Consider the following 14,095-nt stretch of genomic DNA (forward strand, 5'->3'; position numbering starts at 1 on the left):
TCGTGAAGGTGGGGTCTTGGGTTTATCTCGAGTCATCCAGGACACGAACTAGCTTCGTGTCAGTTCTGGGCTGAAACGTGAGCAAGCAGTAAAGTCTTACAACATCCTGAAACGGAAAGAGCTACTATCTTGTGCATGTTTGAACACAGGGAGATTTTCCAGTGATGCAGAGAAGAGAATCCCAAGCACAACATTTCAAAATTCAGTGCTAGTATTCTTGATTTTGTTCTGATGTGTCACATCTTTAGCTGGTCAAATTACTCAGCTCTAATGAATTTTCCAAAGAATTTAAGCCTTGGTTTCTGTGTGGAAATCATGAGCAAAACACTAAAATTTGCAGCGTGTGTGTTATTTGTAAAGCCTTACTGAAAAGTTGGAGCGGACAACTTTCTGTGTCTCTTCTTTTTTTTAAGTTCAAAGCTGATCTCATCTACTTCACTGTCTCCATCCATCCCTGCTGTCCACCAACACGGCTTCAGCTCTCTGGGCGTATGATGGAATGGGAGAACAGTGAGTAGGCAGTGAGGAAACGTCTTGCTCACAGCAAGTTGATTTTCTCTCTTTTGTTTGGCTGTGTATGTTTGAACCGGAGATAAGTCTGGAAAAAACGTGCTGTGTAAATGCTCTCCTGTCTTTTCCAGAGTGCAGAAAATCCCGTTTCTTCGTTCCCTTCCGCCCCACACTGAAACGTGTGGCAGCCTCACAGGGAGATGCAGGTGGGATGGAGCTCTGGAGGTACAGCTCTGGCTCTATATTTGTGAGTCCAACATGCCAACCGTGCCATATCTGTCGAATATAAGGGGAGAAGAAGACGGGCTTGAAAGAGCTCTTTGTTAATCCTGAATGGGAGCTGGCTATGAACATCTGCTCCCTATCAGTTCACTGGTCACCTCCGTACAGATGGAGCCAAGATGCGCCAACACCGGCGCTGATGCCGCCCGTTCTTATCTTGGCCAGGACCGAGGGTGCTCGGAGGAGGTTGGGGCTCCCGGGCCCTGCATACTGGCGCTGGGGGAGACAGCTCCCTCGCCCAGCTCATGGGGAAAAATCGCCTTCATCCAACTATGTGAGGAATGTGGAAACTTTAACGCACACGAAACACTTACTCATCGTGACCACAGAGCTTCCATCAGCACCATCCCCACTAATATCATGTTTTTGTGCTTTGTTTGCTCTTACTATCCGGAGGCTGCCACCATCACCCAGCTAAACCCCAGGGCTTTCGGGGTGCTTTGGGCACTTGTGACAAACAATAAGCTCCAAGACACTCCTGCCTGCCCCAAAACCGCCTGCTTGTTGTCATTCCTTGGGGAAGCTGTTCCAGATATGTTAATCCCCGTAAAACTATTATTCATGTCATACTCTTAAGTTTAATGCCTTTTCCCATATCTTGATAATTAGGGGGATAATGCAGTGGGGGTTAATGTTTCCATCGGTATTTTTCACACGCAGTCTGGATTTTGATTTATAAGGCAGAGTTTCTTGCTTTGCTTAGTTCAAATACCCCATTCTTCTTCAGGCCTGATTCCTTTCTAGACTTTCTCAGTTTCTCCATTTTCCATCCAAGAAAGCATTATGCAAATATTAATAACATATATACAACCTGGTATTATCTGTGGTAATGACTACTGATCTAGTCTAAGATTTTACGGGAATATCAAAATACATTTTTCTCCTCTCACAAGTAATCTGCCTGAACACTTTCTATGACTATAATAAAACAGCTGAGAACAAGTGCTTTTAGTATCAGAATGACTGCTTGATGATTTAAATCTAAAATTGCCATCAGAATATCTCTCCCTGCAATGCCAACTACCAAAGCGTTTCTGGAAAGTATTAAACAATATACATAAAACATGAACCTTATACATCCCATCCCCTCCTCCTTTCTGCATGTGTGTGTGTGTAGCTAAATGGGACGTGCATTAAAAGAACATTATTAAGGTTTAAGGTCAAACACTTGTGTATTAGGAAACGCGTATTTCCTGTGTGTCGGAAATGTGGGCTCCCTTGTGAGCATGCGGTGATAGTCATTAATTTCACGATCACGTATTATTTTTTCCCGAGAACCTATTCAGCCCACAGAGCGATATTGTCACCTTAACGAGCAGCTATTCAGAAACATCTGTACTTCTCACAGGCCAGCGTGTAATCCGTGCCTCATTTAGGGACGCTATTCAAAACCTTCTTCTGAACACATACCCATTTGTTATCTCTTCTATGGGACTTATCAATGTCATATTTGAGTTCTTAACAGATGAAAAGAAATTATTTTTCACCGCTGCCGTATGAGATGACATGATCTGAGGAGGCCTGTTTGTCAGATGAGAAGCAGTGAGGTCACGAGTACCCGCTATTTCTCGTTGCGCCCCGGTTTATTCCTGATACTTAACATTGTGCAGCACCGCAGATGTTTAAAACAGAGCTCCTGCTACTTTAATGTGTGGCCACGAGGGGTTAGGACTAAAATCAGAAAGCGCTGCCCCACATTTTCTGCATAGGGAATAAAAAACTCTCACTTAGGTAAAAACAGGGTTCAAGCAGCTCAACTGCCACACATGGCTCAGACCGCTGCCGAGGGACCGGAGCTTTGACCACCAAAACCAAAAGCAAATTTTCTTCTCTTCCAATGAGGTTTTAAAATTGAGGATGGTAGGATGAGAATGAGCATCTCCTGTTATCATGATGTTGGTGTGATAATATGTAGGAACAATGGTATTTGTGAAAATAAATGATAATTACCTGTGAACTGAAAACAAAATGAAGCTTGACACTCTCATAATCTGTATTTTGGCATTTAGAATTCTGACCATAACTATACTAACAAGAAAGAATTACATAGATGCATAAAATTAGTTCAACTGACTCTCCCTTGCTTGTCTGACAGTTTGTTGAGTGCTAAGGTTTGGCTGGGAAATAAAGCTCAGCTAGTTGATGTTTCAGGAGGTGAAGGCAATGCTTTAACAAAGTTATAAGCATTCTAAATATTTTTAAATCCCTTAATAATTTAGGGAGGATTTTAAGACAGAGGACAAAGCATTTTGAAATACTGGCCATAGTGTAATGATCCACATGCAAGCAGGAATCCTGTATCTCATGCAAGCCTGGTGCATGTCTGCCTCCGGGCCCTATCCTCAGGGGCTGTTTTAAGGGATTTATTCACATAGCACCGGCGGGATTCCTCTCCCGTTTACGGAGGGGTAATACAGTGGTTAAATGGCTTCTCCAGGAGCACACATGGAGTCTACGGCAGCGCCAGTGAAATGAGGACACGCGGGAGGTGATCACCCTTTTTCGGCATTTTCTCTCCTCCCAACACACCACCCAACTAAGGAGGCTCTGTAGAAGCCACGAAAAGTATGTGGGTTATTCACACATATGTCTTAATTCTGTCTCTAGAAAAGCTTGATGTTTTGAGAACAGGAAAATGTATCTATTTGGACCCAGGAATACCCATCTGGGGCCCCTGATTGCAAGGGGAGGGGGTTGGGGTTCAGAAACACCCCCGCTGTGGCTTACAGCCACTTGACCTTGTTATCCCACCAGCCGAGGAATTGCCTCAAATCAGAACTTCCCTGAAGCAGAACTTATGCCTTTTGGGTAAATACATCTAAACCAGGAAAACTCCTGGATAAACACAGTAAAAGTATCTCATGCAAATCCAACGTTAGCCGCTTTGCTGTTACATTATGTATGATTTGTTAGTGCTCGCAGAAGGAACAAATTGCACGTCGGGGGTGTTCTGCCATCCGTGAAATCACGTGCAGCTCAAGGACGTTTCCTGCTGTAGGATGGCGTAGGGAACAGCCTTCAGTGGGCAAGAACACATGTGAGAAGCCAAAAATGAGCATTCAGAGCCCACAGCTTTAACTTCGGTATTTTGTCTAAATTCCAAACGCTGTTGTGCATTCCTCACTCATACAAAATCAGCACAAACATCTTCTGAAGTACTTCTATCCGCAGACATCAAAGAGGGTGAGTCCTTAATCTGGATGACAATGCAGGATTGAATTCCAACAAAAAGGAAGAATTGCTTTGAGATTTATTTTTTCAAAGCCCCATCCGAATTTGAAGAAACATGCATAGTTGTATTTAGTTGATCTTGATCTGAACTCTGATATGAACTGGGCTGATCTGAAGATCCATTGAATTTTGTTGAGAAAATCCTATTGAATTAATTGTGCTTTGGCTCAGAGTGAAATGATTTCTAGCCGTTGTTTTAGAATATCCTGCAGACAAAAAGATTTCATTTTCAGTTCCTGGAGGTTAATTATGGAAATTTGTTATAGAGGATCAGCAGTCCCAGTTGCTGGGGAGACAGTAAAACTATTTGGTTTGAAATTCTAGCCTGCAGCTGGATAAAAATTTTCTGACAGAATGGTTTTCCATCAGAAATATTGATATGCTGAAGGCAAAATGTTTTGCAGAACTGCTTCAATTTCAGTGAAATTTTGTATTAGAAACTTTCTGACACGAAGCTCTCTGGTTGCACTGTTCTGATTAACCTTTTTTTAAAGAGACACTCAATTCCAAAGTTTTCTTATAATACATTTTTTGGAAATATATAAGAAATGTGTAAACTTGAACATTTTGACTTTGGTCAAAGGATGGATTTCATTTCACAGGGAATTTTGAAATCCTTTGTCATTAATCGCATTTTGGGGTGGAAAAAGCAAGTGAATTTGTGTAATACTCAATTCTCACCCAGCTCTGGCCTATCCCAGCGGGTGCTGGGGGCCAAAGGCAGAAGCTGGGAACAGTTTCCAGGGCAGAATGAAGTGGATTAGGTCAGTACTGCATGTCCTTACCCATTCCTGTGAACGCTGCACTTCAGAGGGCTTCCCTCAAGGCAAAGCAGCTTTAAATTATTGCTGAAGAGCAGAAAGAACTCGGCAAATAATAAATGCTTTTTTTTTTTTTTTTGGCCGCAGTATCACCAAGGCAGTTTAATTGTCCCGAGGAAGTTAAAACTACTCCTTCTCTCCTCGAACTGCTGCCGGCTGGAGCCGTGCTCCCCACCCCTTCATACCACACCAAGCCTCAAATATTCGGTGAACCAAAGCTTTTCTGGCTGCACAGACATACTTGTAATTCTTGCCCATGTGAATGAGTAACAGCAGCGTCCGGGGCAGCAGCACAGACCCTCAGAAACATAACAAGCATTTTTTCAGTGCCATTTGAAACTCTTAACACGCTTCAGTGTTGATTTTCATTGTTTTTTTCTGTCCCATAGGCACAGCCTTTCCCACCATAAAGTCGCGGGGCCGAGTCCTGCGCTGAATTTCATCGCTTATTAGATTTGTGAAGCTGGTAGCTTTAGCCTCATGGGCAACTAGTGCCAGGCTGTGATTAATCTGACTCTGATCTGCAGAAAAACCTCAGGAATTTTGGGGGAGAAAGCAGTAGGTTTCAGCAGGACAGCCATGGGCACCCATGCAGATAAACCACCCGCTGGCTTGCCCCGAGCAACGACGACCAGCAAGTGGTGGGGTTTGCACACACAGAGCCCAGCACTTCTGTAAAAGAAATAGCAGAGAGGAGAAATCCTCTGCAAGAAGCAGTGGTTTTGCAGTGCCACACAGGGAGTCGGGAGACTGAAGGGCATCCGTGGGAATTGGGCATCTAAATCTTTGGCCCAAAATAAGAATAGCGAATGTTCAACTTTATTAAACTTCCTCCTAGCCAATCGCTGGAAAAGCAGAAGCTGCTAGCACAAGTCCTTGCCCTCAAATTTCTAATTAACTAAAATCGTCGAGGCAGCTCCTGCATGGCCACGGCTGTCAGCACCGAGGGATTACTGCTTCAGCAGGAGCCGCTCTCCAGGGGTGTTTCAGTGAAGCTGTGGACCGGAGCTGCAACGCAAAAATGAGATTTAAACCAAGCCCCCAGGTCAAACAGGACGTTTCTGGGTCACGGTGACCCTGGCCTCGATTTTCACCCACACTGCCTGCAGCCGGGAAGATGAAATGCAGAGTTTTGCTCCATTTCTTTGCCTGCTTTGAGATGCTGTAGTGGTGCACGGAGGGATGCGATGTTCCCAGGCCCTGATGCCTGAGCTCCAGGACCTGGAGCTGGGAGTCCCCCAGTTGCTGCTGCCATCCCACTGTGTGGCAAGAGCCTGTCCCTCCTCAGCAGCTCCTAAATCAGATTAAGCTGAAAAAGTGTGAACGTTTGTGGGTCGCACACGCCTTGACTCCCTTCAGAGAGAGGCAAATGCGCGGCTAATTAGGCAAGTGTTGGCTGCAGCAGGTTTCACACACTTTCCGCCCTGAGATTTCCATAGGCAAGGAAAGTTAGTCGCTCTAATTAAATGACTCAGAAAAGACTAACTGGTCTTCTAACGCATTTTGTATTTGGTTTTGTAGTTAGGTGTTTTCGAATGAATGAGTCAAAGTTTTAAATCCCTTCTTCCTACACTGCTGTTTACTAAATAAAATGAGTTTTATAGGAAGGTTGCAGAAAACAAGAGCTTCTGGGGCGGCTTCACTTTACTTGCAGCTTGGTGTGATGTTGTGTATCATAAAAGAAGGGTTGGAGAGAACCTGCAGGACATCGCTGCTCCATCCCTTCAATTCCAAACCCCGCAAAGCAGCATGTGGGCTCCGTGCCGACAAGATGAGGAGTCCGGGGCTTTCTGAGCCCCTGGCAAGTGTTGCTGGATTTGTTTGCATGGCTCTGGGCTCCGTGCGGTGGAGGGAGGCCCTGGGAGAGTGGGGCTCGGTGCAGGGCCTACAAGGTCCCCTTTGCCTCTCCAGGCCCAGGAACAGACTGGCAGCAGCAGCGTAAAACACTCCAAAACTCACTGCCTATATTGGATGCATTAAAAATTAATTACTTAGCTTAGTTATTTCACACTGAAGGCAAGACTGAGCAATAAGAACCAAATCCTGTCCTCAGATAAAACATGACATCAGCCTGCACGAAGCGGTCTGGGAGCCTTCAGGAGCCTAGAGCTGTGCTTTCCCTTTTGCATAAGCCCGTGCTCAGCACATCCAGGTGAGCGGCTGCACACGCTGGGCTGGGTATTAATGCACAGGTTGGATTTCAGCTGGAACATGTATTTGCACAGTCAAAGGAAAGCCTCATTTTTTCACCATAAAAGGTAAGGAGCAAAATTCCAGAGCTGAATTTACATGTCCTGCTGCTCCTCAACGTGGGAAAAGAATGCTGCGTCCTCCCACATATCTGCTTTCCATCCCAGGTCTTCCTCCCTCCCTCTGACTTGTCTGTGCAAGTCAAACCTTTTCTGCCATGAGCCAACAATTAATTATAAGTATATAATAAACTCTCATAAAGAAAGATACATGCAGAAGCCAGGTCTGGTTCCCTTGATGCTTACATAGTTTTTCTCCTGCTGTATTTTCCAAATTAATTGGAGTGGCCCATAGTTTTCACAGGTCTGGGGGGACATCTGGCACAGAATTCTCTTTTGACGTCCTGACTAATAAATAGTGATGGGGAGAGAAGATTATCCAGCAGCCAAACTTGCCACGGTTTGGGGGTTTGAGGGGATATTCCTGATGGGAATAGCAAAGCATCCTTGCTCAGGTGCTTGGGACCAGAGTTACAGCCTGCTCCGCAGTTTCATCCCTATGAATATCAACAGGGGATGGATGGTAAATCTTCTCAAAAAAAAAAGAGAATTTGGAATCGGGCTTTGGAAATATGTTACATGGGGAACGAGAAGGAGTGTCTTGGTTTTCTCCTACCAAAATGAGCACGACAGAGAGGGCAATGCACTGACAATAATTACAAGCTAATTTTAGACACTAAAATGGGTAAATTCTAAGGTTTCTGGAATCTTCTGGTCCAAGAACAAAAGAGACTTACTGTCTTCCTGGTTCTCCTCCCAGTTTTCCAGCAGGACCTGGGGCAAGCCAGTTCATGTCTCCATGCCTCTTTCCTTATCTGAGGCTTGTAGTAACTGCCAGGCTCACAAGGGCACGGGGAGGGCGAACCCATTGCCACCGCCTCTGAAAGAGCTCTGGTGCCTCCTGGGAGCCTGGGGTTTGGCTGGCAAACGTGGTGGGTGCCTCTGTTGCCTCCATGCCAGGTCCCTGGGTGCTGCCGGTGGGAGCCCACACTGCCTGGAGCTGCTTCCCCCAGCCCTGCTGCGTGGTGGGTTCAACTCAACCATGTTGGTCCGAAATGTCAGAAGCACCTCAAGGAACTATGCTTCAACCCCAAAAACTTAAAGGCGATGATCAGTCTTCAGCACAAGGGGCCTGGCCCTCACGAGCTGGGGACAGATGAACAAAAGCAGGCAGCTTTTTTGCCCTTAGGTGGAGGCTGTGGGGATGCAGGTTGTGTTTTTGGAGGGAAGATGGGGCTTTGTCAAGCAACACTGGGTTTAATCATCAGTCAATATCTAAAAAAGAAGATTTACAAGGGTTTTATCCTAATGGTACGTACGAGCATTCAAAGCCACACCAAATTCAACAGAAGCGATGACCACCACAGGGATCCTGATGCACCAAGGAGCCCATCCAGGCAGTGATTTGCTGTTTGTCCCTGAGACAAGGAGACACTAAACCCAAGTGAGCTGACCCCTGGCACCAGGGAGCAGATCTTTTTAGCAGGGACCCCCGGCACTGGGGAGCAAAACCTGGGCCAGAGGGTCATGGTGCAAACCCACAGTGCTCCAGGAAAACCGGGTGCATGCTCAGCTGCTTTTACAGGAAGGATGGCAGCTGGGAAGGGGTGAGACTTGCACCCACTGGAGGGTCAAGCTAATGTACCAGGGAGCACAGCCGGTCCCTGGGCTTGGGCAAGGAGAGAGATGGCATTTGCCACCCTGGCATCCTTTCCTCAGTGCCGATTTAACCACACCTGGAGCTTGCGGTTGCACCAGGCAAGCCAGCTCACATCCCTGGCAGCTTGAAAGCCACAGTGAATCAAACCTGGAGAATTCCCCATTTCCTCGATGGAGGATTTACTGGTTGTGTTTAATTCTGGAGACATCAAGGCCTGGCCACCATGGAGAGCGAGGAACTGCATTTTGTGGGGGTGGCAGCTCCCACACCGACACTCGGGATGTCCCCCCAGGGTGGCAGTGCCACCAGCACAGTCTGTCAAAGGGCAACACCAAGTTACTCCCTCCTGTGCCAGAGCTTTTGAGCAACACAACGCCAGTTCCTGATGAAGAAGCTTCTTGGCATCAAGTAACACTGTAATTATGGAAAAAACAGGAGGGATTTTTCTCGTGTTAAATCCTACCCGTGCCTACATCTGAGCGGATGTGAGGGGGCTGCACAGGGTGATAACGGCCATTGGGAGACGGTGGGGCTGCCCCCGTGCTGTAGTTGAGTGCATTCGTGCTAGGCAGGGCCATAGGTGGAGAAATCAGCTTTACTTATTGTGAAACCCCATTCAAAGTGTTTGCAAAGGCACAGGGTTGCTTCATCGTTGGGATTCAGGCCAAGCACCCTCTCTGACCCGGCAGTGTGAGGCCGGCCGGGCTGATGCAAACCCTCCCGCACTGCCCGTCCCTGCCCGGGGCAGAGTGTGCATCTCCCATGCCATCTCTGGGAGCGCTGATGGAGCTGGGTTAATCTGTCAGCTCCTCTGGATCCCTTCACAGGAGAAGCTTGGTCGCTGCTTTTAGCGATGCCTCTGCAATGCCAAAAATGGAGGCGCATCTCCTGGGGACCACCATGGTCTGGAGACCATTCAACCTAAAGGGACTTATGCTCCCCAATTCCTTCATCTTACTCAGCCTTGTGAAATGATCTTCAATTTTCAAGAGGGGATGAGAGGGGTGATTAATAGGGATGCGGAAACAAAGTCGAGCAACTCCAAACGTCTCAAACTCTGGTGGGTATTAGCCAGCCCAAGCATTTCATGGGGAAGGCAGAAATCCCTGGGATCCCAGCAAGGAGCACTGAGAGCCTGGGGTACACCACATCCCCCCATGCTGCTCGCAGGGCACACAAGCCCAAGGGCTTGGGGACTAGCCACAGATGAGAGGAGTTTGATTTTGCTAGGAAATCCCCAAGCTTTCGGTCGACACTGAGATGATGTGACAAGCAGTGGGGAGAGGGATATTCCCCCGTGCCGGCGGGACGCCAGCCCTCGCCTATGAAGCAGCATTTCTATTTATTTAAGAGACTCTCCCCCAAGTGCAACATAAGCAAGGAAAGTGGCTTGGGCTAAGAGCCAGGGTGCTGGCGAAGGGATGCCTATCGCTCCCCTTCCTTCCTCTCTGGCAGGTGGGAATTCCCCTCCCAGCCCTCAAGCCCTCCGGCTGTGATGCAGTCGGTGACATCAGCACATTCCCAGCAGCGCTCCCATGGGCACCTTGTTAGCTTTGCACTGAGTCACCCTTCAGCAAACACGAAAGATAAGAAAATAAATGGCAGCAGTCCAACCAGCACAGATGCCGGTTTATTTTGAACTACAGAAATGATTTATGCGTTAGAGGAGGGATACCAGCATCTCGTCCTCCCAAAGGTCCTTTTTTGAAGTCCCCTATTTCTCCCTCTTTCTCACCGTTTTCCTGCGGTAATTCCCTGCCATGTCAGGTACCTTCACTATAGGTATCCTGAAAACAAGGAAGGGCCAAAACAAATATTTTGGTGAGAACTGAACAGAGCCAAAGCTCCAGAGGGACAAGAAGAGGCTTTCTTTTATTGGAAAAGCAAACATCATATTCACGAGCAAAGTGATATTTTCCCCTTTGAAACTGCCTTATGAAAATGAGGCCAATGCAGTTTTCATTTGCAACACTAATTTGATGAACTCCAGTGGGTTAATGATACTGCTGTATTTAATTAAAGCAGTCATTAGTCTAGCTGAATCCCTCCTCCCTAGCAAGGGCTGGGTGCTTCGGAAGTACTGCCGACCTCTGGCACGGGAGCCCAGTCTCTGGCCAGAAGTGTGGGACAGGATGGTTTTGTGGGATTTACCACCCCATCCCCTTCTTTTGGTATCCATGGCAGATCTCTTGAGTGCCACCAAACCCTGACGGGTACTGGGGCTGTTGAAGCTGGGGTTGCTTAGCCCCTGAGAACTGAGACAGCTAACAACCACGGCCAAGATGTAGGTGCGCAGCCCCAAATCCATATTTCAGCCCCGTCCTTTGCCCGGTCAGTGTTTGTGTCAGCCCGCGCCTGAAGTGAGGACCTGATTGCCCATGGTTTTTTCTTGGGCACATTGTACTGTCAAGCTGGGGCTGGGAAACTGGAGGCGAAGGTTTTGCATTCAGTGTTCATGGTGCTGGCGAGACACGGAGGGACACGGCCATGCGCCTGTGATTTCTCCTCAGCTTTTCCCAAAACTTACTGACACCAAAGAGGAGCCTGAGAGCTCTGGAAATCAGATCAAGTGATAAAAGCCCTGGCAAGTCCTGAGCAGTCATTCCAGCTGTAGTCCTGATTTCTCTCCAGCCTTAAAATGAGCCAAATACAACGGTTGCAATTGCTCTTCCTGGTAAGCATTTCCCACAGAAAGATCCCGAGCATGACGTAGCGGCAAAGTGTGAGTCACTGCTTGGGTTACCTGGCACGACGTGTGTGTTCTCCATCTCTGTATTTACACTGCAAACCTCATTTCTGACCTGGCTGTCATCTAAGTGCCATGTTGATAAATTTGTGCTAAATTCCAGCCTGCGGGCGCATGCGTGGTGCTGTCTCAGCTGTGTTTCTGCACTGGGCAGGGAAGCAGTGGTGGGAATGCTGACTGATGGGAAGTCGGAAGAGACCAGCAAATGTCCCTCTGTCAAACCTGGGAATGATGGCTGTGGCTCTCTTCTACGTCCTGAAAAGCCTAGGCTTGCTGTGCAGGCTCACCCTGGCCCCTCTGTGGGTTTATGGACAGGAATATTGTGTCATCCACAGCTCTTACAAGCAGGGAGGATGCTCCGGCTCATGGCGATTAGTTTTCTAATCCAATCCTACATCCGTGCTTCCAGATCAAAGTCTTTACCAAAGAGTTGTTTCTTTGCTTGGAAAATACATATGCTCTCTGTTATCATTTGAGTTATTGTAATGGTTTAGCCTCTGCCGGGGTCTGAGACCACGCGGCCGCTGCCCCTCCCCCACAAAGGGAGTGAAATACAAAGCCCCAAGACTGAAATAAGGAAAGGTTTAATACAACAGTGCAATAGCAACACAACAAACAACAGCAATAACAATAACAGTAATAGTGATAGCAATGAACAGAGCAAAATAGCTACCAAATACAGCAGTTTGAAGCACGATGTACAAAACCACGAGTGCACCGCGCTCCCGCGCCAGGAAAAATGTGACCTGCCAGGATGTGACGTCGGCATGGTATCTGAATCATGGCTAGAGCTCCCCCCTACTGCTGGGGAAACTTAACCCTATCCTGGTTAAACCAGGACAGTTATCTATATTAAAACTAGGAAAATAATAATAATCTACTACAAATCAGTGTGATATCCATCCAGGTTCCCCATCTCGTGTCATGTTAGCCGCCGCGATGCTAATCCACCAGTGGGATGCCTGCCGGGAAACCCTGGGGGGTGAGAAGCCTTCATGGGTATCTCAGATACAGGGATCCTTCCTCAGGGACATTCTGCAAGAAGAGTGCTTTACTTCTCATCTCTAAGTTTTCTATTCCTGCCATTAAGCTAATAACCACATTGTTATGTTAAGTGCATCTTCATTTTTGTAGGCACAATACACAAAGCATTTAACTTGGTGGAAGATAATAACGATGTATTCTAGTCAGGGATGAACCCTCATCTGTCTGACGAACACCACGTGAGATCAGGACACGTGACATAGAAAAGGGGTGAGTTGTTCAAGTACATGCAAGCTTTCTTAGGAATAAAAGCATTTTTGAAAGGGTTCAACCCAAACAGCTTCATAGCTGTTAATATGTCTTTGATAATTTAGATTTACGCACACACCCTCAGCATAAATGTGCCTTCATTTGGCTCAGCAGTCCTGGAAACAGAGCACCAGAGGATGTCACCCATCCGTGGTGGTATTCTGGCTGCTAGCAACAGGGCAACACAGCTCCACGGATCCCAACTAATTTTCCTGCCGCACCCTCCAGGGATTTTCCCTTTCAGCCCCTTCAAGTGCATGTGGAAGAAGAGTTTCCCTTGTCATAGCCCAAGTCTGCATTATACATTCATGCATTTAAAGCATATACAGTCTTGTAATTAAATTCCAGAATATTTTAAGTGCTTCTTGTAGTGATTTGAAGGCCTCGTAATTCAGTGCAGCATATGTTGCTTTTATAGTAAGCTCGTTTTCTGACAGCTGCCTGCGTGGGTTTCCCGTACTATCTCCATCCTCCCATCAATGAGCCACACACACCAGGCACCGGAGGAAGGGGGGGAGCAGGAGGGGCAGGCATCATTCACGGACTGGAGCAAAGCATGTTCCCTTCTCTGCCCAGGCACAAAATCCTGACGTTTTTACCAGCAGCAATGCTAAGGTGAGACTTGGAAAGATGTGAAGACTATATAGCTCTGTGTCGAGCAGTTTAATCAGAAAATGGATGAGGGCTGGCATGAATGATGCCATCTCACAGGCTAGTGTAGGCTCCTTTGCCATGGTTACATGAGCCAGGAAGTGAAAATGAAAGGTGGTGGGTACTCAAGTGCTATTTCCTCTCTTTTAAGCCCAGACAGTTAACAAACTCAGTTTCCAAAGCACTTGGCACTGTGCGAGTACCTGACTGGAGCTGGTACACACACCTCAGCTTTTTCTGTTTTTTTTTCCCTGGAAGAATCTCATCCTCACCTACCAGCTGGTAAACATCCTTACTTCTTCCTGTTTGTTACTGGGCATGCAAAGCTAACAGCTTCATCTTGGCTCCTCCCTGGGACACCTTGCTGGTTTATAGGGCTTATGCACGGACTTTATGCACGGCAGGGATGCTCCTACGGGACAGGGGACAGTGCCCTTGGAGCGCATTGCTCAAGCCCGTCGTTGCCGGTGGTGGTTGCCAGAACACAGCAGCAAGGGGCAGAGATGTGTTTCCTCACTGAGATCCCCAACCCATCTGTCATCGAGAGATGATGGCGTATGAGGGCATTTGGCAGGGCTACAATTCAGAATGATCCTACTGAATAATATAATTAGTAATAAATAACAAAAATAAATTGTCTAGCCAGGAACAC

Source organism: Strix uralensis, chromosome 6, assembly GCF_047716275.1.
Source record: "Strix uralensis isolate ZFMK-TIS-50842 chromosome 6, bStrUra1, whole genome shotgun sequence".
In the NCBI taxonomy this organism is placed as follows: domain Eukaryota; kingdom Metazoa; phylum Chordata; class Aves; order Strigiformes; family Strigidae; genus Strix; species Strix uralensis.